This window comes from Aythya marila (genome assembly GCF_965140915.1).
Source record: "Aythya marila genome assembly, chromosome: 5".
NCBI lineage: Eukaryota > Metazoa > Chordata > Aves > Anseriformes > Anatidae > Aythya > Aythya marila.
In genome coordinates this window covers 45,832,784-45,857,561 of record NC_139046.1, presented here as the reverse complement: position 1 = coordinate 45,857,561, position 24,778 = coordinate 45,832,784, and the positions used below count along the sequence as shown (strand labels likewise).

At 46.8% G+C, this 24,778-nt stretch overlaps 1 protein-coding gene across 5 annotated transcripts in view; it reads right to left on the bottom strand.

Annotated features, from left to right (window-relative positions):
• TSPAN4 (tetraspanin 4) overlaps positions 1-24,778 on the bottom strand; it is a 400,378-nt gene that overhangs the window by 370,044 nt on the left and 5,556 nt on the right. The gene's annotated exons all lie outside the window — the stretch shown is intronic.

The following is a 24,778-nucleotide window of genomic DNA, read 5'->3' as shown; positions in this document are numbered from 1 at the left end:
AGCTTTAATTACACAGAATTAACAAGTTGAAGGTTATACATCTGACCAGAAAATAATTGCCCCACAGCTGGAACAGTCCCTGCAGCAGACAAGCATCTTCTTTTTTTTGCAGGAAAAGCAACTTATTGATTTTGAAAAGAAGAAAAAAATCACTAGATAACAGGGAAGACAACACACACACAGTTTTAGGCTCTAAACAGATACATTTTTTTCTCCTTAATAACCACATTTCCCCCCCCCCCCCGCCTCTGCGAACACGCAGCTTCCAGACAGATGCAGCACATTAGAATGAAGGTTGTGGCCAATCTCTTTGGAGATTTTACTTATCACTTGAATTGCCTTATTTGTCTCATTCACGTAAGGCATGTTTCTAAAACACCACTTTGTTCTTACGTGATAAAGCAAGCAAACACCATAAACAACATTCCAGTGTTGTTTCACCTACTGACTACGACTAGATGCCAATTTAGATCGCAGGAAGCTGTAACGCTTCAATTTCTTTATACTACGATATTTTTACTAGGCTGAAAAGATTACCTACATAATTCTCTCTTCATTTTTTAAACCATAAAACTATATTCTGTCATTTTTATGCGACGCCTTGAACAAAGCTTTTCAGAAAATAAGCTACCGGAGCTTATTCACGCTGCGTTTTGTCTCATTGTTTCTGTCATTTTTATGATGCCCCTCCAGCACAGCACAGAAGATCACACAGCGCCCCAATCCCAATGCATGGCTATGACCCTGGAAGAAGGGTTTCCATAGAACAGGGTCAAACAAAACAGAAATTATTCTGCTGCCTTATTTCTGCACAGAGGACAGGAAAATAAAAACAGGGGGTAGAAGTTGGCCAAGAAAAAAAAAGTCTCTCCAGGTAATTGTCAGTTTGAAGACGTTATCATGCTTTACAACAGTAACGAGCTCAGGTCTCAAAAAAAAAACAAAAAACAAAAAACAAAAACACACACAACTAAAGTTTCTTTGAACTAGACATAGCAAGAAGTCTATTTTTGACAAGTTATCAGCACAGAAACATCTCCAAGGTGGAACACACCTATGAGTAGAATCTATGATTCACAGTGTCCATGCAGACACAGCGATTTTAAAGATCAGGTTTCTTAAATTAAAACAGCGTTTCTAAAGCTCCATCTTCCACCGCTAAGAATACAAAGTTCCCTATTAGGGAGCCATTCTGAAAGGGGATTTTAAGAAAATCCGTAGGCTAGACTGAACAGAGTAGCTCCATTACTGAAAGGAAAAAAAAAAGGAAACTGAAAAAACAGTATTAACATCCTTGCTGCTGTCCCCCCAAACAAACAAACAAAAAAAAAACCACCCACACTAAAGAAGTGCAGTTAGCTGCAGACTAAGCACGTGAATTTTACACTAGAACAGTGCTCAAGGACCTGGCATACAAGGCACGTACTGCCACCAGCACCCCTTGCAGCACCAACATACTTCATTCAGCTGGCAGCACTTTCCACCACCGCAAGCCCCGGCCCTTGGTGTGGTCACTCCATAGGCATTGTAGAGACAGCTTTTTTTCCACGGATACGTGGTAGACACGTAAGCAAACCATTTCTCTCTCCTGCCTACAAGGGTCTCATGAACTGCTTGCACAGTGTTGCCAGCATCTTTGCGGAGATGCTGTCTGACACTCTCCAAATAGCCTGAGAGAATCAACACTCATGCCCCAAGGAAAGTCAGTGGCAAGCAGGCTCCTAAACTCCAAGGGAAGTTTTGGAGAAATCCTGCCCATGAAAATAAAGCAGGAAATAGTTTTAGTTCTTGGATTTGTACTTTCTTTGATCAGCAAGTATTGCAGGAATGGCAGGAGCTTGCCAGCCCACCTAAGCCATGCTGAGGTAAGCTTTCCTGGCAGAGATGGCTTGCCTCAATCCAAAAAAGAGCTCCCTCCTCCTTCCTCACCTTCCTGCACTTGCTAGAGGTGCTACAGCAGCACTTACAGAGGAGCAGGGGGCTGTGAAGCAAAAATACTCTTGGCCTAGGTGCTTAAACGTAGCTGTGCTCTAGAGAAATAGCGCACAGAACATCAAACACGTAATCTGCTGGCACAGACACTTTCTCTTCTGTGCCGCATCGCCCCTGCCGCTGCCTGTATCGCTGTCGTATCCAAGTGCCTCCCAGCAGCACGCTAAGTGCTGCAGCTAATATCTGATGTGAGGTTTATCCTCTCTCTCTTCCCCGAGGGAGAATCATATGCACTGCAGTGTGAATTGTTTTGGGAAGGGATGGGTTTTAAACAGGTACAAGCAGCTTCTTTTAAGAGCTGAAAGCGAGTGCCTTGAATGAAAGGTGCTCAGGCACTTCATGTGCACTAAAAGTTCATTTCAGAGACTAGGGCCAATACAGTCTTCTCCCTTCCATTAAAATTGTCTCTTCTGCAAAGAAAAAGCTTGTGTACTTCAAGAGCAGAAGAAACTTTTCGCTTAGAAATGAGCAAAACCAGATACACAGTTCCAGTAACATGGGAACAGGGAATTTTTCAACACAGAGCGTTTTCATTGGAAAATAATGGTTTCCAGAGGTAGTTGAAGGTGAAAGGTTTTTCTGTGTGTGTTGCAGTTGGTGGTTTGTTTTTGTTTATTTGACAAGTCATCAAAATCTACAGACTTCAATGCTAAAATCCTTTGTTCACAGACCAAATTTTTTTCCCATTTTGAGAACAAGAAAAAAATAGGAAAAAGATTTCTACAGAGAAGGAACAACAACAAAAAAATAATCAGTTCTGCTCAAAAAGAGCTCTTCTATAGTCCCCCAGCAGACATACAAACAACCACTGATAAAACAGTTCTTCAGTCTACGCCTGTTGATGTAGCCTCCTCCTCCATGAAAAAATAGAGTCCACACTACCAACAGAAGAGCAAAAGGAAAAAAAAAAAAGGTGGAAGAACAGAGACAACAGCATCCCTGTAGTCTTAGTACTGCTTCAGATTTTACACAATAAAAAGTCTAAGAATGAGAAAGTCACATTTGAGTCCCAGATGTAGGTCAGAGGCAAACTGTTCTAAAAGAAATTAGCAATTAAAATTTAGAGATTTTTTTTTTTGTATGAAGTTAAATCAAAAGTGTTCACAAAAGCACATCTGCCACCTCCACAGTGCTGGTGGACTGCGACGCTGCGAATGCTACCAGCACTGTCAGCACGGGATGCTAGAGATCCTGGAGGTCCAGAGCTCTGCCCCTGAGCTGTTCGGTCGAAAGAACCTGAAGGAGTTGTGGTGGGGAGCAGATGTTTGAAACCGTAGGGGTCCAGCATGAATAACCATCCACCCTGCGTGGACGAGCAAACAAGCCCATGGTGCGTGGCACGCTGCAAGCTCTTGTCACAGCAACCTTCACTAGAACGAGCGCCTCCAAGTCTCGGCTGAGGATTTTGCTCAGGTATTGCAGGAGTCAGCTAGCAGCAGCAAGACGATGAAGAGGATGAACATATAAATATTCACAGGAAGAGATTCTTCTTGGATTTTGAGGAGTGCACTGTATGAGTGACATCAAGGTTACTGGAGAACATTACCACCAAACAGAACAGAAATTCCCTGAGGAAACCTGCACCCCAAGTTAAAGTTCTGCTGTGTGCACCCACTTCAGGCTGCCCGACTCGCTTTGTCGCACTGTCCTCCCTAACAGAGCCAGCTTAATGCCAGCAATGCTCAGCACGCAGACCAGTTATATCCCCACATCAATAATACAAACACTCCTCTTGCAAGGTATTTTCAAAATCCCAAACCTCTGCAAAATCCTGCAGCAGAACCTGCACGGTACCTCCTCGTTCTGAGGGCATGGCCACCCACTCTGAAGTGGCTCCCATGGAAAACGCAACATGAAGGTGCCTCGAGACACGCACACACGATGGGAAAGGCTGTGTGCCCATAGCTCTGTGGCTGAAGGGACGGGACAAGATCAGTTCAAGGCAGGGAGTCTCTCCACAACTGTGCCCTCTCAGCGTGTCTCCTGGAGCGGTGGCTGCCGTGAGGGAGAGCCGCAGTGCAGCCAGCAGAGTTGCAGCCCAGGAGAGCCCCGGGCGCTCCTTCCACAGCCACGCAGGTGACGCTGGCGCTCCTGACACAAAGGCATCCTGTGCTCACTGACACATCATCGAATTCCCCTGTTCAAGGGCATAGCTCATCACACAGTTTTGGCTCTCCCACTAATGATTTTTCTTAATTGGCCAGCCGAGGCTGCTCTGGGATGACACAACATCACACTCCCTCAGCGCTCCACGCCCCAGGAGCAGGGGGAAGAAATCTCTCTGCTACTTCAGCCTGGAAACACGGAGCAATAATCACAAGGCTGCGAGCAATGAGGCAGTGCCTTCTGTTCCACCACATCACCGTGGTGCTCACTGCCACACACGGACAGAAAATAAATCTTTTGTCTCTCGTTTCCCCACGCTAACAGCTGCATTTCATGCAGGACTTGGTGTAATCGCAACTCAAACCTCCAAGAAAGGAGGTTGCAAAACCGATTTGAAGAAACAGCACTTGTGTTTCAGTACCTTTCTGCCCACTAGCTCACTGGGGTGCACGCAGCATGGCAGGCAGCACAGATTTTTAATGCAAAAAGGTGCAAGGAATATTTACTATCCTTTCCGCCCTTAAAAGTGGAGACAACCAGCCCTAGCAGAGGCACTTTCACAGCATCCTGCTAAGACAAGCTCCATTAGCGCCCCTCCTTTCCAACCCGTTGTAATTCATTCCAGTGCCATAATCTGCAAAAATCAGACTTTAGCAAGACAGAAGGAGGCAGAAAGTAGTTTGAAGGATACCTATAGCAAAGAGCAGGAAGGGTTTTGCAGGGAGAAGACTGGAAATTGATGATTCTTTCTTTGCCCCAAAAAGAGAGGGTTATGTTTGTCAGCAAATCAAACCCTTTTGTTCAGCTGCCAAACATGTTTTGGCTGAGCTTCCAACTTCTAGAAAAGAGGCAGGAAACAGCAGATGAGTTATAGCGTCATAAAAGCTGTATAATCCTCTCGGATACTATTGTTTTAATTTAAGGCTTCCGTGGAAAATAAGTTTTTCTTATATACTATTTTCTAAAGCTCTTCCACTTAATGTTAATAGACCTTCAATTACTGGCAGATTAAAAAGTTTACAGTATGTAATAAGGTTTCCTACGAGCACTATCCTTTCTCTGGGAAAGCATCTTCAAGTGGATGAGCCAGAGATCCTTACGCAAGCAACAGGTTATTTTTTATTCAGTTTCTCAGAAGTGAGAAGCAGAAGAGAATTTGAAATTCCTGTCCATTTGGCAGAACACAGGGCTCTTTCTGCCTGCCTGCCTCTCTTTGAGCCATGACATGGTAATTCAACGTGAATTCAAGTCCTGAACTTTTCTGCTATTTTACATCTGGTTCCTGTTATTTTAACCTTAGAAGCATTTTTTTTAAGTCTGATTTCTGCTGATTGCTTACATTTTATTGCTAAAGTTCCCTTTCTTTGTTCTATCAGCCAGGTTATTTAGAGAATATTACCCTAATCCAACAAAGAATTTAAGAATATGAATATTTCCAGTGAAGACAAAGGCTTTACTGGATCAAAATGCTTTATTTATTTGAATTCATCAGCTCCTGCTTCCTATCCTTACCACTCAGCTGAATCGCCCTTACAATTTTGTTATTATGCCTATTGTATTTGTGATAAGTCAGGCACAGAGCATGTATGCTCAACCTGGGAGTTCAGTTCTACCTCCTTAGGGTCAACTTTTCATACATCAACTACCAGATCCTTCTTCCCCCAAGCATTTAACACAGCTTGCAAGAACTGCCATCAGCCCAGTTGCCTCCCAAGACAAGCGGTCAGAGTGCACATGCAACATCCTGTCTGCCTCGGGGAATAACCAGAAAACTATCAGTAAATACTGGGAACAAAAGCAGCCGTTCTGCCACTTTGTCCTTGATACAGTCACCTTTGCCCAAAGCAGACATGACACCAGAACACGGGCCGCCAGTTACACCACAGCAGTCCTGCTCACTGCCCTGGGATTTGCTCACTTAGCACTGAAGGGCACGCAACCCTGTACTAACCGCAGCCTTACTTGACGCACTCAGACAGCAAGATCCACAAGCAAGTTAATGAGTTTGTAACCACATGTTAGTCACTAAAAGAAACGCTGCTCAAGGAAATTCCTACAGCTTCATCTGTCAGCCCTTGCATTGTCTGATAAAAGCTCGGATGAACTGGGAACAAGCAGTATTAGCATTGCAACATTTACAAATTCTAGAGAAGAGCTGTGAGACAGCAGGTTTGTTCCAGCATCACTGCTTGCTTGCTGTGTTCGTCTGTGCCTCTCGGTACTGCCACAGAAGCTGCTCTACTCGTGCTCCATCCCATACCAGTTACCCAGTAGGGCTGGGAGCACAGCCTCTGAAGGAGCAGCCTCTTTAAGAGAAAAGAGGAGAGGAAAAAAAAAAAAAAGGAAAAAAGAAATAGATACTATATACTGCCCTGGCAGACATTTCACTAAATCTCAAGAGGTGCAAGATCCACCCTCACTTGGAGCTCCCTGTAGTCAGTCCTACAGAACAGGGACCGCAGCCGACACCAGCCAGCTGCTGTTAGTGCTGGAGCCCAGAGCCCTTTTAGCAGCCCCACATCTCAGACACAGCCAGCACAGGTTCGGGTACCGCCACGAGCCAGCACTGCTGTGCAAAGCTCCCAGAAACATCCCGTCCACCACACGCTGGCACGGCTGCTTGTGCCTTCCTGTTTTGTTAAAAAGAGCATCTTGCCCAGAACAGAACTCCACAAAAGGAGCTAAAGAAACAGCCAGCCATCAGCACGGGGGACAGCCTGGCCGATGGGGATATACCTCCTCCAGAGAGCCTTCTGCAGCTGAATTTCAGCTCCACAACTCAGCAACACCACACAATGCTAAGAAACACCTGCCTCTGCTCATAGTTCTCAGGTACCCCTACACCCTCCTGTTACAAGGTTGTACAAAAGATGTTGTTTTCTAACAAAGGAAAGGAAGATGAGACCAGGAATTGAAGGAACATTTGTGCAAAAAATGAAAATCAGTGGGTTTCTTTGGCTGAACAAAGCAGAATTCATGTATCAGTGATGGACTGGCAAGGTACTGAGCTGAATCAGTGTAGTTCAGAAAGTAGGAAGGCAGCATGAACCCATTTTATTCCAGTTTGTTCATTTAATCCTTACACAAACTGGAACTTCAGACCTTTTTTCACGCATTTATTACAAAGAACAGTAATAAAATATGTAGGTAAGGAAGCTGCTTTACATCAAATGAGAAAAACACAGCCTGGACTTCCTCTCAAGAAGATTAAAAGCATGGAAGTAATGGGTGGAGGAAGAGAAACTGGATGTCACGTGCCGCTAAGAAAAACTGTTGTATACTTAGCATGGTACAAGATTTCTCTTTGTAAAGCCATCTGATTCTGAAAGCCCAAGCACCTTCTGCCGTCCTAACAGGGTGCAGAGCACAACTGCCAGTGATGCAGCTGGGGGCACAGGGAGCACCCCACTGCCCCCCAAGAAAGGGGCATTTCCTTTGTCCAGAGGTCCATATCCCAATTCTACAGTAACATGTGCTGCAATTTATTATATTCTTAACTCAAAACACCAAAAACAAACAAAAGCCCCCCACTATTCCAAAGCAAAGAACAGAGCCTCATCTTAGAGCCTATGTGAAGCTTGCAAGGGAGCGAACCTGACTACAGTAGGAAGCACGTGGGTCCTGCAATTCCCTGACTGTTTGACTTCACATCTGGCCCCAGTGTTGTTCCACGGACAGAACAGCAGGTAGGCTGGAAGAAAGGGAAGCGCTAGGTGATGCCTGTGAAGATCAGAGAACACTCTTATCTTGAGAGAACTTTATTCACTCAAGACAGTGAAAAATAATCACTGTCACTCACCAAAACGGCTCACTTCATTGATTGAGACAGACTGATCGTGGTGCGAGTTTAGAATAAGAAAATACTGTTTCCCCTGCCCCCCTTGTTTGCCAGACCACCATCTAGAATTCCGCATCTGTATCACAGCAGATAAAAGCACTGATGTAATGTTGTATGAGAGCTCCAAGTGCCTGCAGTCTCAGACCTCTGCCTTACAGCCAGTGCAGTATCTTGAGAAGTGGAAGAAGGGATGGGGAGGGGGTAAATCACACCACATACTCACAGAACGTCACTCTGGCCTGTCTGAGAGAGAGTCCTTGTTCTGAGACCCTGCTACACGAAGCAGACAGGTGAGGTTTCCCACACCTATTGGGTTTCCTGCACTAGCACCACTGCCCTCCAGTCAGCCCCCTCTGCACTGGCCTGTCACCTATTTTCAAAGCTAAAGAACATTAAAAGGGCTCCCGAGTGGGAAGGGGAGATTAAAATTAGCTAACAATCATGGAAGGAAGCATGGGAGAGAGGATTTGCACTGGAACCCAAGCAAAACCAGAGTTTAATCTGGCACCCTTCACAAGTACTCAATTAGTTTGCAATTCAAGAACAGAAAAGAACAAATTAATCGACTTGCAAAGGCTTAGAACAAGCCTGGTACCGTGCCATCAAATGGGAACAAGGGGAAATCAGGCTACAAACAGCCCTGCTGCAGGCATCCAGGAGTTCTTCTCTGCCAATGCTGTTCACCACAGGACACTTTTGGTTCTCATCACAAGTGCCAGCACAGTAGCTGCAAGAAAGATAGCCCGTCTGGACGTGTGTGCTGGGAGAGCTCCCAAACAGAGGCAAACCACCCCAAAAGGAGCGAGCTGACAGACGGACACACGGAGCAGCCACCGACTGCTCTGGGCTGCAGAGCTGGTGACCAAAGCACAAATTAGCACCGCCACGCGCCGAACACAAGCGGATGGAAGACAGCCACCAAAAACCTGCCGTCTGAAATCCATCTTTACACAGGAGGTTAATCAGAAGGAATAAACAAGGTAATGTTTCCAGTGCCGTGTATGCGATAATCCCCAGTGGTTTAGTCATTACAGCGAGAAACCAAGCCGTTAAAGATAGATCAGCCTAAGAAGCTGAACACTTCAGAGCGCAAAATTAGCTCCATGGTTAGCTTCCTTTCCCCACGTATTGGAGTAGACAATTATCTACAGAAGTCAAAACCAGGCCAACGTTTTAAAAGGGCCACAAGGGGAATAATACAACGATTGCAAAGAAAAAGGCAAACAATGGTTAGGTGCTCGTATTTGTTTAAGTCATATGCACAGTGGCAGTCATAATGAATACTAATTTTGAGCTCTGCTTTATAAGGCATGCTCCTAAAAGGAACTTATTTTCTAATTATGAGCTCCACTGACCATGCACATTAAACAATGAAAACAAATGGCAGCAGATACCAACGCTGTGACAGCCCCATTATCTCTCAGCAACGCGGGAGGATAGAGCTGTTAGCCACTCTCACAGGCAAAACTCACTGGAAATGTCACTGCAGCCCTACAGCTGCCAGTTCATCCTCTATCAGCACCAGAAACAGACAATTAGAGAAAACAAATATGAAAGTTCTTATGTACCAACAACATCTACAGATTAGAGATCGTGCCCTTAGAATGCTATTGCTAGCTTTTCAAGAGGAAAAAGCTGACACAATCACCCTCAAAGCAGATTGGAAAACAACTGGAATTGTGCCTTCTTCCTTCACGTTGCTGAACTTTAAAGGATTCCCTGCTCACCCTGTTTAGAAATGCAGTGGCAATGAAAACAATCTTCTAGCTAACATGGTCTTCAGGCACAAGGCATTGCTGCTTTGCCACAGAGCGCTTAAAGCATCTGACAGTCCTTCATTACCTCCCCACAAGCCGGTATTGACAAGCTCAGCAGTGGGGTGTTTTTCAGCTTTGAGGAGCATCTTCTTGATGTCATCTCAAGGCCCAACTGAGCCCACAAGCAAGAGTCTGATGCTCCAGAACCTCACCACAGGCAGCTCTCCAGGCAGGGTTTTGTTTCTTATTTTGCTGGATGCATTAAGCAAGAACTAGAGAGGCTCAGTAGTTTGGGAAGAGTTTCCACTTGCAGTTTCAGCCCTGCAGCAAGCGGAGTTCAAAGCCAAATGACATTGGTGAGGGCAAGAAAACACTACCTGGTTTTGAAGCTATGGGAAAAGTGAAAGATGCTCAGCCTATGGCACCAAATATAAATAAATAATAAACACACCACATCCTGACAAACTTGCAAGTCAGACCCATGTTACCGAAGAGTTTTGAGCCTGCTGCATTACTGCTATCCTAGAATCACAAGTCACTGCAGATAAATATCAAACCTGCAAACAGAACTGAAGCCCACACGTCGTAAAAGCTGCTGCTTTATCAGTGGACTGACTTACAGGTATTTCCTAAAGCAACTTTTAGCTTAAATATGCAAAAATACTACCATCTCTATGGGGCTGAAACCAAAAATAAAAGAGCTACAGGACTGCAGGAGGAAGCACAGGCCTCTCCCAGGAGATCACACAGGATGGACACGTGGATGGTGAGAAGTTGTGTTTGGAGGACTTTTGAGTTTTCCTCACCTGCAGTGCAGGCACGACATCTGCACTGTGAGAGTAGCAGCTCACTTCAAGCTGGAGAAGCAATCTGCTCAGGTCCACCTCAGTATTCCCAAAGTCCAGGGCTAACGTCTAGTAAGCCTGTGGTTACAAGGAGCAGGCTTTCAAGGACAATAGTATGTGATGAAAGAATACTCAGACACAGGCTGTGTAAGGCTTTTTGCTGTCTCTGCACCGTTGCATCTTCTCTCTAGGATAAAGGAGCAAGCTGGCCCCTTGCCTTTGTCTGAATTCCTGAATAGAGAGACAAATAGCAGTAATACAGGCATGTGCTTAAAAACAGGATTCCTGTGCTGATTCATACTGAAGCGAGGACAGAGAATGACACATCCTATACAGCACATTTCAAAAGTTTTGAACGAGGCATCCAATTTCCATTTCTTTTAATAATAATAGATTGCCTCTCTTCAGAAAGGCCGCTATTCCTATTGTAGTTCATAAGAAATGCAAATTCCCAGTAGAAAAATACATTATTCACTTCCAGCGTGTGAATCAGGAAAGATTTGCATACGTTAGCAGACTGACTCAGAGGTGAGTTCAACTAATACCTATCGTATAAAAAATTAACTCTGTGATCCACCTGTTACACAATAGCAGCGAGTGACTGACATCATACAGCAAGAGAAATATTTTGACCTATCGCATAACACCCCAACACACAAGGCAGGATTTCTTTTTCTGTGCCAGCACACAAGTGTAACCTAGCAACAACCAGAGGCTGTAGCCTCTTTCAGGTACATCTGACCCCAATAAAGTGCTTCTTTTAGTCCCAAATCCCTAACAGGTTTGCCTAACGAAGTAGCAAATGAACAGCATTCCCTAGGAGATGAATTAAAGAGAGGAAGATATTCCAGAAGGTTACAAGTTCGTCCAATTTCGTTTTTCGTGCAGTGTTCTCCAGGTGCTTCTTCTTATCAGTACATAACCAAAACCCTGCTTAGCTCCAGGAAGCTTTACTGGAGCTTCCCTTCAAGTCCAGGATTGTGATCCTGCTTCTTGCCTTGCTCCCTGCTCTCAGGATCCCAAGCTCCATCACCGTAGTCAAGGCCCTCCTTGCTTGCATGTAAGCTACTCCATAATTCAGATTTAAGCTTAGACGATTGAAAATTAGTTTTCAAAATGCACTACAAATGCAAATCAATTGGTGACGCACACACAAGCCCATCATCTGATTCGCGTTGCATTCATTGCGATGGGCCAGGGCCACGCAGTTGGAAGATACACGGTGCCCTGCAGAAAGCAACGTGAGCTAACCCAACCCCAAGGAAACGGCACCCTAAGACCCAATAGCTAGCGATCAGTTCAAAAACTGAAGCACAGAAGGCCATCTCGTCCAAAATGCTTGTTTAAAAGCGTCCCAAACACCAAGTAGCATATTTTCATTGTTCTAGCACAGTGGAATCTGAATAATTCAGATTAAGACGTACGAGCACTTTCTTTGAAGCACATTAACAGGACACTGTCAGACCAGAAGCAAGCAGGCACATTAAGTGGGAGTCAGGCTGAACAAAGATAAAGCTTCGGCCCTCGATCCAGTGTTCTACTTGCAGCATTGGACAACACTTTAATGAGCACAAAGATGTATATGCTAATGCACAACGCCCTGTCCTCTGACCTGATAGATTGCTTGCATTCCTCATAGGAAATTCTGCCAAAAAAAAGGACTTTAAGGCAAATGCTGTTGTTTTCTGCATGCATTCTGACTAGATAAAAAATGAACACTGACACATACTTTCCTAACTATCCAGAGCTTAAGCCTGGTAGGAGAAATATTTTTCTACATACATTCAAGGCAGTGTGGGACCGTATTCATGCTCGATTGTATACCATTCCCTATTACACGGTTAACTGACAATCAGATACCTCGTTCCCTTCACAAAGGCCAGGTCTTCAAGAGTCCTCATGTCTACTACAGAGGCTTTGCACAACAACCAAATCCAGCACAGGGACTGCTTCTCCAGTTACATGCTGAAATGAAAGCATACACCTCTGAAAATCTAAAGGTCTTAAAAAAGGAAGTGGTTGGTTTTGTGTAGGCATTTTTAGGTGAGGAAGACAAGAATGATTGAAAAGCTTCATCTAATAACTAGAGTTTTGTGTTTTTTTTTTTTCCAGACCTTAAATCCATCTCCCATCTATAGATGGGCACATATCTTTGAGAGACAGCAGGAAATGACAGTCACAAGCATAATAAAGGATCATCTGGTCTGAAAGGCTTGGGCTAGCTTTTTCCAAGTGTGCTGACTCAGTTCAGAAACTAAGCAGTAGTAAGGCATTTCTACTGGAAAAGCGGTGAGTAAACCTACACAGATTAAGAAATACATTGTTGGTGCTTTCCAAAATTGTCTGCAAGTCAAATGGGCAAGAAATGTCTGTTACAAGGTCATCAGCACCCTAGTTTTTTCCCCTTAATAAGTGGCAAAAGGAAAATAAATTTCATATACATTAGTGGGTCTTCCATATGGGAATTTAATACCAAAATACTTTATTTAAAATAAAAAAAAAAAAAATTAAACCTGCAATCTATTACAGTTTGGGAAGCCTCTCTCATCCAGACTTTGCATCAACCCATGCAGCATCCACAAGCATTAGGAGCAAAACCCCACCTCCTGTGAAAAGCCTGCTAACTTTTTTCATTCCATTTATTTGCAGACCCAGGTTAAAAAAAATAAAAAAAATCTTCAGCTGAATAGCTGTAACACAAGAGCTGTTCCCAGAAGGCATCAGCTCAAAATTTATATAAAATGAAAACCACACCAAAGATCAAAACCCAGCAGGTCAGCACTGAGTGCCTCACACCAAAGGCTGGACTAAGTGCTTAGGAGACCCAGGCTCTGTGCCCAGCTGCAGGCACACCAGAGACATCCCCTGCCTGCCTGTTCCCATTTGGAGTACACGGTCCTGAAGTCAAGAGCTCTGCCTCAATGTTACTAGGATGCCAGTAATCAGCAGGGCAAAGAGTAATTCGTCCTTCTCCGTGCCTGCGATAGGAACACGCTGACACAAAATTGCAAGATATCAGTAACTGTAAATAAGAGAGAAAATAGATAATTAAGGCAAATTAGATTTGGAAGAAAACATTGAGGGGAAAGGAATAAAACAGCTCTCCATCAGCCGAGACATCACTTAGTCATGATGTGGAGTGCTCACACCTGCTCTGCCACAAACTCCCACAGCTCTGAAACGCACTGCAGCATCACCCTGACACCTCTCCTTCTGCCAAGCCTCAGCAGCATAACAGGATCACTTTGCCATTCAAGTTCCCATTTAGCTAATCCCTGTAACACCTTCACATCTCTACTGTGCTTTCCATGCCAGGCCCCACGAAGCGCAGCAGCCCCGCGGGCCTGCCTCCACCAGCCCCAAGCTGCTCAACACGAGGGCAGTCCTGCCACCAGACAGACATGGCCTGGGCTGCTGGCACAGCTGGCATCCTTACTTATCGCTGTGCTTACACACTCACTTGGGCCTCACAACCATCATATTCTGCTCCCTGCTCCCTACAGTCCTTGTTCCCCCCACCTTGGTGTTTTCTCTCCCACAGGCCTCAATTACTGACACGTGCTTCTCGGCCTTGCGACATGAGGCAGACGCAAGGCAGGGCTCAGAGCTAAGGTGTTCGAGGGACGAGACTAGCAAGGACCTGGGAGGAAGTTCTCCATGGACGCTGTAGGTACAGGGAATCTCTAACACACACATTTGGAAAGCCTTTTGAAGTGCTGCTCCCTGCGCCTCCAGAGACGAGGTGCCCTTTGGAAATGTACCGCTGAACAATTTGCTTGAAAATGCCGATTCAGCTCTTTGCTGAATAGGAACCCGAGTTACAGAAAATAAAAATCTTATATTTACTCTGCTGTATCTTGATAATCAACCTTCCCGGCTCCCTTTTTCACCCCCTCAGTGGTGGCTGCTTATCTGCATTGCATCCATGCAGCCCTGCCTGGTTCAGCTCCGGCTCCGTTACCGTGGGCTTGGCAGGTGATGCCAGGAACATCACTGCTGTTGTCATAAACATTCCTTTTCCTGATGTGATATTTCCAACCATCTAAACAAACAAGTTTATATTGCACCCTTCAACAGCCAAACCAGTCCTTTATTTGAAACCCAGTGGTGACAAGAACATCTAGCAGCATAACACCTCCTTCCCAATTACAGCTGCAGACAGCCACATGGGTTGGTGCCAGCTTCTGTCTCCACAGAAATGAAATAACCTTTATAGGCTGAAAATGGAGGAGGAATAAGCCGAATCCACACTGTCAGGTCTCGTAACTCAGATTAGTTACGATTCCCAGCTCCTATTCTCCTGCCACCAACCGCACACCTCTGTGTTAGAACCAAAGAGCCTGGACAAGCACAGAGCTGCTCCACGCACCCAGAGCTGGGGCACTCACCCAAGGCAATCGCCCGTGCTGGCTCTACAATTAACTCCTAACTGAGGGCACGACAACTATTTGGCAGGGCCAGCAATGACCATGACACTCATCCACGTGCCACAGCCAAGTGTTGAAGTGCCGAGCAGAGCTCCAGTCTGTGTTTCTGCAAGCCTGAGCCTCCTGCAGCCAGCCCTACACCCCCATGGCCAGGAGGCTGCCCAGAAGTTTACCTCTGTACAGGGGACAACTCTCAGCTCCCCCAGAGCCACCCAGCAGGCTGTTCTGCACAGCACAGGTACAACCCTGCAGTTGATTTACAGTGGTTATCCCACCCACTGAGTGCTGCCATCAAACCAACTCAGGAAAAAAATATATATTACCATTGTTACTCAGTCTTGGCACACCTACCTTCAGTCTTCTTACTACAATGACCGCCAGAAATCTAGAAATCCCTTATTCCCTGCCCAGGGGTAGTTCCAGGCACACCTCAGGAATGCACTGAGTAACACCCCGACCACTCCTCAAGCATACCAATGCCACCACAAACAAGGCAGGGCCAAACCCCTGGTCAATCCTTTCTCACTCATTTATGCAACATAAAGGCGTGGAAATCCAATAGCAAACAGCCCACCAGCAAGTGATGTGGCCAAGCAATGTGTCCAGCAGCTGGCAAGCTCACCAATTTAATGACAAAACGCCAGTCAGCATAATCAGGAACCCGCTCAAAGCGGCATCAGCAGGGAAGAGCTGCTGCCATGGCTGATCTGTTCCACCACGTATTCCACCACAGCTCTCCCAGCAGGCAAGTTAATGACAAAGAAAGCTACAACATGGATACCATCACCTGCGAACCACTGAGATGTCAGCTCCCCTAATGGGCTGGAAGATGAAGGGGTAGGAAGGAAGGGGAGAACTGCCCTACAGCAACAGACGATTTTTTTTTTTTTTTTTTTGCCCGGCATAAATCTATGAAGGAATTAATTCAATTATTTTTCTTTATGCAACAGGTAAAAGAATATTACCGATTAACCATCCAAACAAGAAGCGCTGGCTATTACAGCTGTGTTCTTCCCTTCTCTTTCAAAAGATATTAGCTGCAGTTCAGATACTTAAGCATATAAATTCAGCCAGGCATGTTTAATGAAAGCTTTACCTTCTATCATGGCATTTTTAAAGCAGAGAATAGGCTGCCTTTTACCCTTCCAGCATCATAATGAAAAAGTAACTCCTTCCATGGAATTGAAGAAAATACTGTGGTTAGCAAAGCCTTGTTGAGAGACAGATTAATTATCTACTTGAATGTACATGCAAGAGTAAGCTTACCACTGCTGAAGGAAAGAGAAAAAAGCCAAGCAGTTAGGAAGAGGCAGTGGAGCTGCAGTGCTAACACCCTCCTCCCTTGGACCTTCTGCAGGCTCAGTGCATGGTGCTCAGACACAGCAATAAGTGAAGTCAGGCTAGGGGATTTTCTTCCCCTCAAACACGGCACGGCAGGACCATTCACAGCCCACAGTGCTGCCTTACTCCACAGTGCAGCCCCACGGCATTTACCAAGGGTGGGGAAGCCACGTCCTGAGCGGTCAACCCAGACGGAAACTAAACAGCCTCCAAAGCAAGTCCTAAACTGCAGCCTCAGAAGAGCACCAGCTTTCTAGGGACTGGATCTTGCCTGGAGCTTTGCATAGCCCAGAGACACCCAGTGGTTGAATCGTACATCACAATCACGTGCAACTCATGGTGAGGCTAGGGACAACATCCTCTCAGCTCATCTACTTACCAGTCTCAGACCGAGATGTCCCTCTGCTCACCTCCAGCTCTCGGGTGAGGGGTGGGAATGGATAGGGAGGTTTAGTGAGAGACTTGGTTCTGAAATCAGTGACAACTGGCATTAAAGTTCAGAGAAAGCAGGAGCCTGAGGGCACACCAAGCTATATCTTATACCTGTAGACATCATCAGCATCCTCTGGCCCTTCCCGTGCCATCTGCTCATGAAGTCCCTGAATGCAAGGCTCTGCCTTGCTGTCTCTGGCTGACGTTAGGTACCCATTATGATGGTAACCATTATGATGTCTCTGGCTGACTTCAGATAACCTGCAAGCACTGTGACATGTGGAAGGTCAAGTAAGAGCTAAGTGCTCCTTGTCGAGCTGCCCTGGCCACTGCCATGGCTAGCGGCAGCAGCTACACTGTCTGGCTTGAAGCCAACTTTGTAATCCACTAGATGTGGTCAAGACACATCTGCAAAACCAAACCATTACACCCCCTTCACATTACTAGCAGTACAGGACAGCCTTAGAACTAGAAAAACAAGCAGAAGGAGAAAAGGGATCCAACTGGAAACACGATTTTGAGAGCCCAACAAAAGTATAAGCAGAGTTTCCTTTAACACAAGTAGCAACACAGGAGCAGAAGGCAGTGTGCACAGCGGGTGTCCCATGCTTTGCACGGGCTCTCCGATATTAGGCTCAGCTCCATCTGACTCAGCTTCAGGCACTCCTGTAAAATACCCAGGCTGGGCAGATCACAGCAGTCAGATTCCTCCATGGTCAACGGAGAGAGGGATGGACACCTCCTCCCACCAAGATGCAAGTCATCGTCCCGACACAGACACCTTCCCAGCTCCTATTGCAGACCTTGCAGTTAAGTGGCATGAATCCAAGCCAAAGTATATTAGGAGCAGCTGGATTAGACACAGCCAACTAAGCAGGATCAACATTATGCTCCCTTACTTGGCCTGCACTGTTGTTAAATCTGAATAGCGAGGCTCAATCCAGATGAAAGTGAAATGGCGAAAGCACAGTAATCTCCAGAGGGATGCAGAAATGCATATTTTAAGCTTCTTTGTGGCTCCTTATGGAGAACAGCAGGGCAAACTTTGTGCATGTGGCATGGGTTGTAAACAAAGACAAATGCAGCCTTCAGCCAAGTTCCAGCAAAGAAAACTCTGCTTTATCTTGAATTGAGTTGTCATTTTAAGACGACTATGATTTTTGGAAATAGCAACTACACTGTAGCAAGAGACAAACATCAGGAAAAAAAACAATAGGTCAAGTACATGAATAGTTGACCTTACCGTGATCATTATCCCAGAGACTTCAGGATAGTTTCCGTCCCTGCCAAAAGGCTCAGAAATGCAGCTGTAACCCAGAAACACTGTGGTGACTTTCTTACATTCATCCAAGTATCAGCTCAAACACTCAGAGGCAACAAGGAAGGCACAGCACAGGAGACAGGTTAGCCAAGTGGATGCAACATGGCAAAAAAAAAAAAAAAAAAAAAAAAAAAAAGACTCAAGTCTTTCATGGTTATGGCTGGGACAGTGTGAGCCTCTATGAGGAAGACTGACTCTGTCCCAGCCAAAACCATGACAGAGCCACAGCTCTTTCACTTCCTTGCTACAGAACTCACACTTTCTGCCTCACATCCCATAAAATAAGCTCGCTCTTCCCAAAAAAAAGGTTGGCCAACAGGTGAACGCTTCTGATAACCCAAGGGTGTTCCCAGAAGCAGGCCACGGCACACTGCTGACAAAGAAAGCAGTATGAGGGGATCCCACACCCCAACACCCCCTACCCTAAGGCATGTTCCTCTGAGAGGAAGCAAGGGAAACATTTCCAATATTGCAGAAAACTTCAGACCAGAGCAGCTGTATAAACCCCAGCAAAGCAGTGACGAGGCAGTGCTGATCACTGACAACAGCACACGACTTCAGGATGAAACGAGGGAGCATAATCAAGGAGCTTGCAATGCTCAACATCTTTTCTCAAGCAGAAGGTGGCATTCAAGGATCCTACTAACCCTCTTCAACCACTCTTCTGCTGTTCTATCAGAATTAGAAAATAAAAAGAAGAAACTGGCAGGGGACCGAGCTGGGTCAAGTGCTGCCCCTGCTCCCCGCTGCTTGGTGCCCCAGCTTCTCTGAATTTGCCTCTCTCCTCCAGCCCTACCCCTGCCATCACCTCCCAGCAATGCCGCAGCTCAGAGCTGAGGCACTTGCTCCACATCTCAGAGATGCCATGTTCTTCTTCATCGGTGACATAACAGCAGCAAAAAATTAAGAGGGAAGGTTCCTATTCCCTCTCTCCTTCTGCATTCATTAGAGCCTCATCTTTTTCTCCGCAAAGCTTTTAAAAAGGAAAAAAAGGAAAACAGATCTGAAATGAAATGGGAGGGGTGTAAAGAGCGCCTGGAACAAAATACCATATGTGCAATCCCTCTTCTCCTGTGCCATGAACTGCAGAGGGAAACAGCACCTTCCCGAGCAGAAGCCTGCTTGGGGCTGTCTACCAGCTAACGGCTGCCTGAAGGGACTGGGGATGAAGGGGACGGGGAAAAGGAGGGGGAAAAAATAAAAATCCCGCTGCCCACAGTTAGGAGAAGGACCCCTTTCAGGGACTGTGTGTAGGGAGGCTGCAGAAGGGACAGCCTCGCGGCCTCCCTGCCCGGCCTGCCCAGCTGCTTTCCTTGCAGGTCGTGAGGGGCTCACTTATTTTCGTTGGCATTAACCAAGAAGGAGAGCTGGTCTGATCCACTGGGTAGCAGCAGGACACCACGAAGGCAGCTCTACAGGCGTACATCACGTAGTCCTACAGCAGCATACACGTTACACACGCTCTCAGCAGTTTTGCAAGACACCTACCACTGCTGCCGATAAAACTGCTCCATCTACAGCCAAACTCTCCAGCCCTCACCCCCCATCATCCCCGCAGCCCTACATCCAAGCAGAACCCTGCCTGGCTTCCTTCACGGCTCCCAGCTCCCCGTTACCTCATATTTCCACAGCAGCCCGCCCTGCCGAGGCACGGGAGGATCTTCCCACCCTGCTGCCATCACCGCCTCGCTACACCCGGTCCTGGTCCCAGCCCTGCCCAGACAGCCCAGTACCAGACCCATCCCACGCCGACCCTTCAGACAGAAAATATTAACCAAGGACACCGCTCCTCACACTCCAGCTCTCAGCCAGGGCTCCTGATTAGATAGTCCTAATCATGTAAGTTTTCAGATGTTACAAAGCTCAATTCAAGAATTTCTCAATTCAAAAAACAACAACAACAAAAAAAAAAGCAGCACCACAGCCTTCGGTGACTGCTAAAACCATCAGCGTATCAGCTGTACGAGTAACATACTGAAGAGGATTTTCTGGGACTTTTTATTATTACTATTATATCTGCAGAAGGCAAGCCAAGAAATAAAAAAATAAAGAAATAAACAGAACCAAGCCCTGAATCCGAGCAAGCTCTCTGCAAGCAAATGCAGACACGTTTCAAGGCTGGCAGAACATTGTGCTGAAATTAAGTAATGCGGATTCTGATGGAAACACAATTTTTCAGACCCAGTATGAAATCTGTAAAGCGTGTCACTGAATACAAGCTTCCATAGGCTGTACAGCAGCACCTAAATATTTGTCTTACTGCCATTCATCCACGGCTGGCACACATTCAAAGACTGCAAAGACAAAGCCAAACCGAAGCTCGGGCTGACTTTTCTACCTCCAATTTGCTCTGCGCTTTTCCCTCCAGGGATCTCGCATGGTTTGGTTTGGATTCCATCCCAGCTCAGTCCCAAACAGAGAGATGTATCAAACCATTTCAATGCACCAACACCCTTCGTTTTAAATTTAAGTATTTGAAATTACTTGGAATGCACATTCTTGACATTTCTGTACCATTCTGGACAACTTGAATCCAACCGCTTTTCCTAAGTGGCTAGGACGTAGGGCAACTGGATGGGGCAAAACCCAGAAGAGCAATTGCAGCAAGACAGACATGCACAGAAAGGAAGCCGTTGGGTGAAGTACCACCTTCCCACGAGAAATAAAGTCTTCATCACTAGTTATTCAAAGTTTGGTGGTACCAAGCTCTATTCACCACAATGCAGGACCAAGTCCTGAGCCAGCAGCACAAAGGAAACTTGAGAGGCAAACACAACCTCGGTCTGACTTCTCCCCTTTCTCTGGGGGCAGACAACAAGCTGGCAACTGCCTTGAGGATGGAGAGCAAATATGCAGGGTCAGAGCCAACCATAACTTACACAAAAGCCTACCCAACAGAAATAGTTACCAGCAGGCAGAGTTTACAGCTATATATACACACACACATAGACGCACGCTAAGGAAATACCACGAGGAGGGGTCATGAAAACCATTTTTCCCCACTGTAACAAATAACTAAGGCAGTAGTAAAGCACAGCTGGCTCTGCCATGGCAGCATTTGCCATCAAAACTAGCACTTTGCATGGCAATGGGGACTTCCAGTTGCCAAAAGCCACTGGGTGCAAAAGCTTTGGATAAATCACTGCCAGGACGGAGCCAGGCTGCAGCAGGTAAACTGGCTGCATGAAGAAAAAGCCCTAGGGAAAGGGAAAAAAGAAGCCAGAAAAGCAAGGCTTATTAAAATGTAAAACTCTTCGATATAGAGAATATTGCATGCTCTTGCACCAACCAAAACAATGCCATGCTGGCCCAGAACTGGTCTTCTTTCATAAGGCAGAACAAAGGAACCTGAAACCTTTATTGTCTAGCAATGGCTCGCCATGGGTCCCACGAACAAAGCGCCTGGCCGTAACCCAACAGCCACAAGGCTTATGACAGCTTTCTCAGGAACTTATGAGAATTTGACTTCTTTCCAGTAACTCCCTAAGGCTCCCAGAGGAATCCCCAAACAGCTTTTCAAGCCCTAGGAGCTGGACCAGCCGCCAGCAAAGTAGACACCCAAAAGGCACTGCAATGACAATCCCGCAGCAGGGCAGGAATGAAGGCAGGCAATAAAACTGATGCTAAGCAGGTCCACAGAAGACTGGCTCTAACCATAATTTAAACAGTAGGGCTGCCAAAACGAAATGGTCATTTACTGACAGAGAGAGCAAACAAACAAAATCCCAGCAGAACAGTAAGAGATCGCAGAAGACTTTCAGAAAGCAAATGATTCACAAGCCTACCGCTGCATCTCGATGAAGAAATCTCCTCTTCTACTTCTGAGCCTGCACCACACGGATCTTTTTGTCCTCACCTCTAGCAGGGGAGCAGGATCGTTAGGGCAGTTCTTGCTTTTTAGCACGGAAGCATCTTACCATCCTTTCTCCAAGGAAGAAATTTTCTTGCATGTCCAAGAGACGCGTCCTAGTCATCTCACAGTCCATTTCCTCCAGATGCCCCAATTCACCCTGACAAATGGTGCCTAAGCAGCAGTAGCAGCACAGGGAGAGCCACTGCAGCCCAGCCCCAGCTCACTCCCACTGTGGCTGAAGCCCGGAGTGCTTGGAAGAGGCCACTGACCTGGCACTGCTCAATACCAGGTAGCAAACACCTTCAGAGAGCAGCCGTGGCTCTCCTGTGCTCCCCAGACCCTTCCTCCATCCACAAGGCAGCTGCACATGGGCTAGGGAGGAGCAATGCTTTCAACCCCATACTATTTTGTTCTGCAGCCCCAAAAGGGGAACAGGATGGAAGGGAAAGTACATTTTTTTGGCATGCATTTTAAGATGGAGCACCCCTGCTCTAAACTGACCCCATATACTAGGGGTGTTGCTCAAGGAAGCAGAAAAACACTTCCTTTGCACAAATGCACATAGATCCAGATACACCTCTGGCCCAGATGCATACAGGTGGCATCCTTTGTGTGCTGGCATTCACCAACACTAAAGCACTGCCCTATTCAGTCGTTACAGAGCCGAGCAGAACTGCACACAAGTTTATTTTCAGGGGTTTCTCTCAACGCAAACACAAAAAGCTCTCATGAAATACAGCATTTTCTTAACGTTAAGTTTTTCGTCTTCTTACTGAGAACAGCAAACGCCATAAGTGAAGAAAAGAAGAGAAGGAGCTCAGCGAGACCATACAGGCAGCCCACAAGAAGAGGCTGGGTATGGGGAAGAGAACCCAAGTCCATTTGCTCAGCCTGCCACTCATCAGGCCAGGGACACGTAAAGGTGGAAGGTGTCTTTGCTTTTACATTTTCACACCTACTTTGGAGAGAGTCAATTTAAGGAATCAGGATGATTTAGGAGGGGTGAGGGCTTGGGTGCTCGTCCTCAAAATCTCCTAAGGGAGACAGGGAAAATTGTTCTCCAGATAGCTTTAAGGATTCTCTTGTTTTCAGTCTGAAGGGATGTATGTAAGTACAATTTTAGATCAGGCAGGGATTTGAAGGCAAGCTGCAAACAAAATTGCAACCTGGCATAAGTAAAGAGCAGCAAGATCAAAAGAGGAACACAAAACCCCAACCAAAGCCATCAGTCCCCGGCCACAGCTCCAGCAGCCTATTGTTCCGAGAAGACGTATCAATCACTACAGACAGCCCTCTCTGATCAGGTCAGATGATTGAAGGCTTTACTTTATTATTCCCTCACACCACCACCAGCGAGCACAGCAGCAGCAGCGTGTCAGACCAGACAAAGGAGCTGCTGCCCTTCAGAACAGGCTCCTGAATTACAGCTCCCTGCTGCACGCGCGGCTGCAATTTAGCTGCGCAGAGGCAATGCCATGTGTGCCACGACTTACTAGTGTTAAGGAGGCAACACGCCTCAGCCAGGACATCCACAAATCAGCTTGGTCTTGCCTCTTGCATTTAGTCAAGCTTTTTGACTATCTGCCCCGCTATGCCACAGCATACCCAAGCACCGTGCACGTGCTGAAGAGCACTAGAGCTGCTGGAAGGCTCCACGAAAGCTAGCTCTCCTCTGCTCAGGCCCAGCTCCAACACGTTGCTGCACAGCATGCAGGCCTCAGGGCATCTCTGCGGCAAGCTGGAGGCCCTCCCTAACCCTCCTGGTCCTAGCACAGCTACACCCCCTGTTCCCCAACCCTCTGCTGCTCCTGCCATGCTGCATTGTGATTAAAATGCTGGGACTGGCTCTTGAACGAAAAAGAAAACCACACGCAAGCAAAACAGTTTCAAAATCCATATTCATAAAGAATGCCACGGCAATGTAAAGGCTTCTCCCCCTCTACCCACTGAAAAGTAACAGTCCCTGGCCTTTCACGCAGAATATGCAGCAATTTCTTTCCTTCCTGCAGAGCAGTCACAGCACACGGATCTGCCACCACATTACCTCAACGCTTCTTGAGGGAAAGAAACAGCACATTACTCAAACAAAAAGAAATTCACTCCTACAAACTGCACCGCTTCTGCGAAATTCCATTTGAGGCTCCGCAGCTCGAGCGCGGGACCCCCGTGGCTGCCAGCCCTGCAGCCTGATAGCTCCAGCACGCCGCGAGCCGCAGCACGTCACCACAACGCAGCCCCAGGTGGCACGAGGAGCCGAGCCGAGCGGCTTCACCACCCGAAGGACGCACCAAGAGCCATACTGAATCTGATCGGAGGCACAGAAGCAGCGCTTCTTCATGTTCTACAGAGCATTTGGCTGGTTTTAGTCTCAGGAGGAGCAGCTCAACAGCCACAGCACAACGATGGGTGCGCGGCAGCCCACTCACCTGAGCGGTAGCGGCACGTCCTCTGCAGCCGCCCCATCTTCCTCCCCACGTCCACGCTGGGAGGGCTGCGGCTCTGCGTGCCAACGGGGACTTCTTCAGGGATAATTATCTGTCCCCACAAGGCAGCACACGGCGGGGCAGCTCTGGGGCAGCTTTAGGACACCCAGCTCGCACGTAGCACTTTAGCCCAGACACAGCGAGCTGATGCGCCCCAGCCGGTGGTTTTAATCAGGAGCTGCGGTCCCGTCCCTAGGCAGGCACTTCTGAAACAAGGCTACAGCCACAGCCTTTCACAACACATAAAACACAACTTGAAAGCGAGAGCGCGGTGGTAACGCAGCGGGATGCCGCCTTTAGTAGCCGCCACAGGCCACCATCAGAGAGGAGGTACTCGGCGAGAGGGATCTGCTGCAGCTCCTGGCCACCCCTGATTCCTGCTC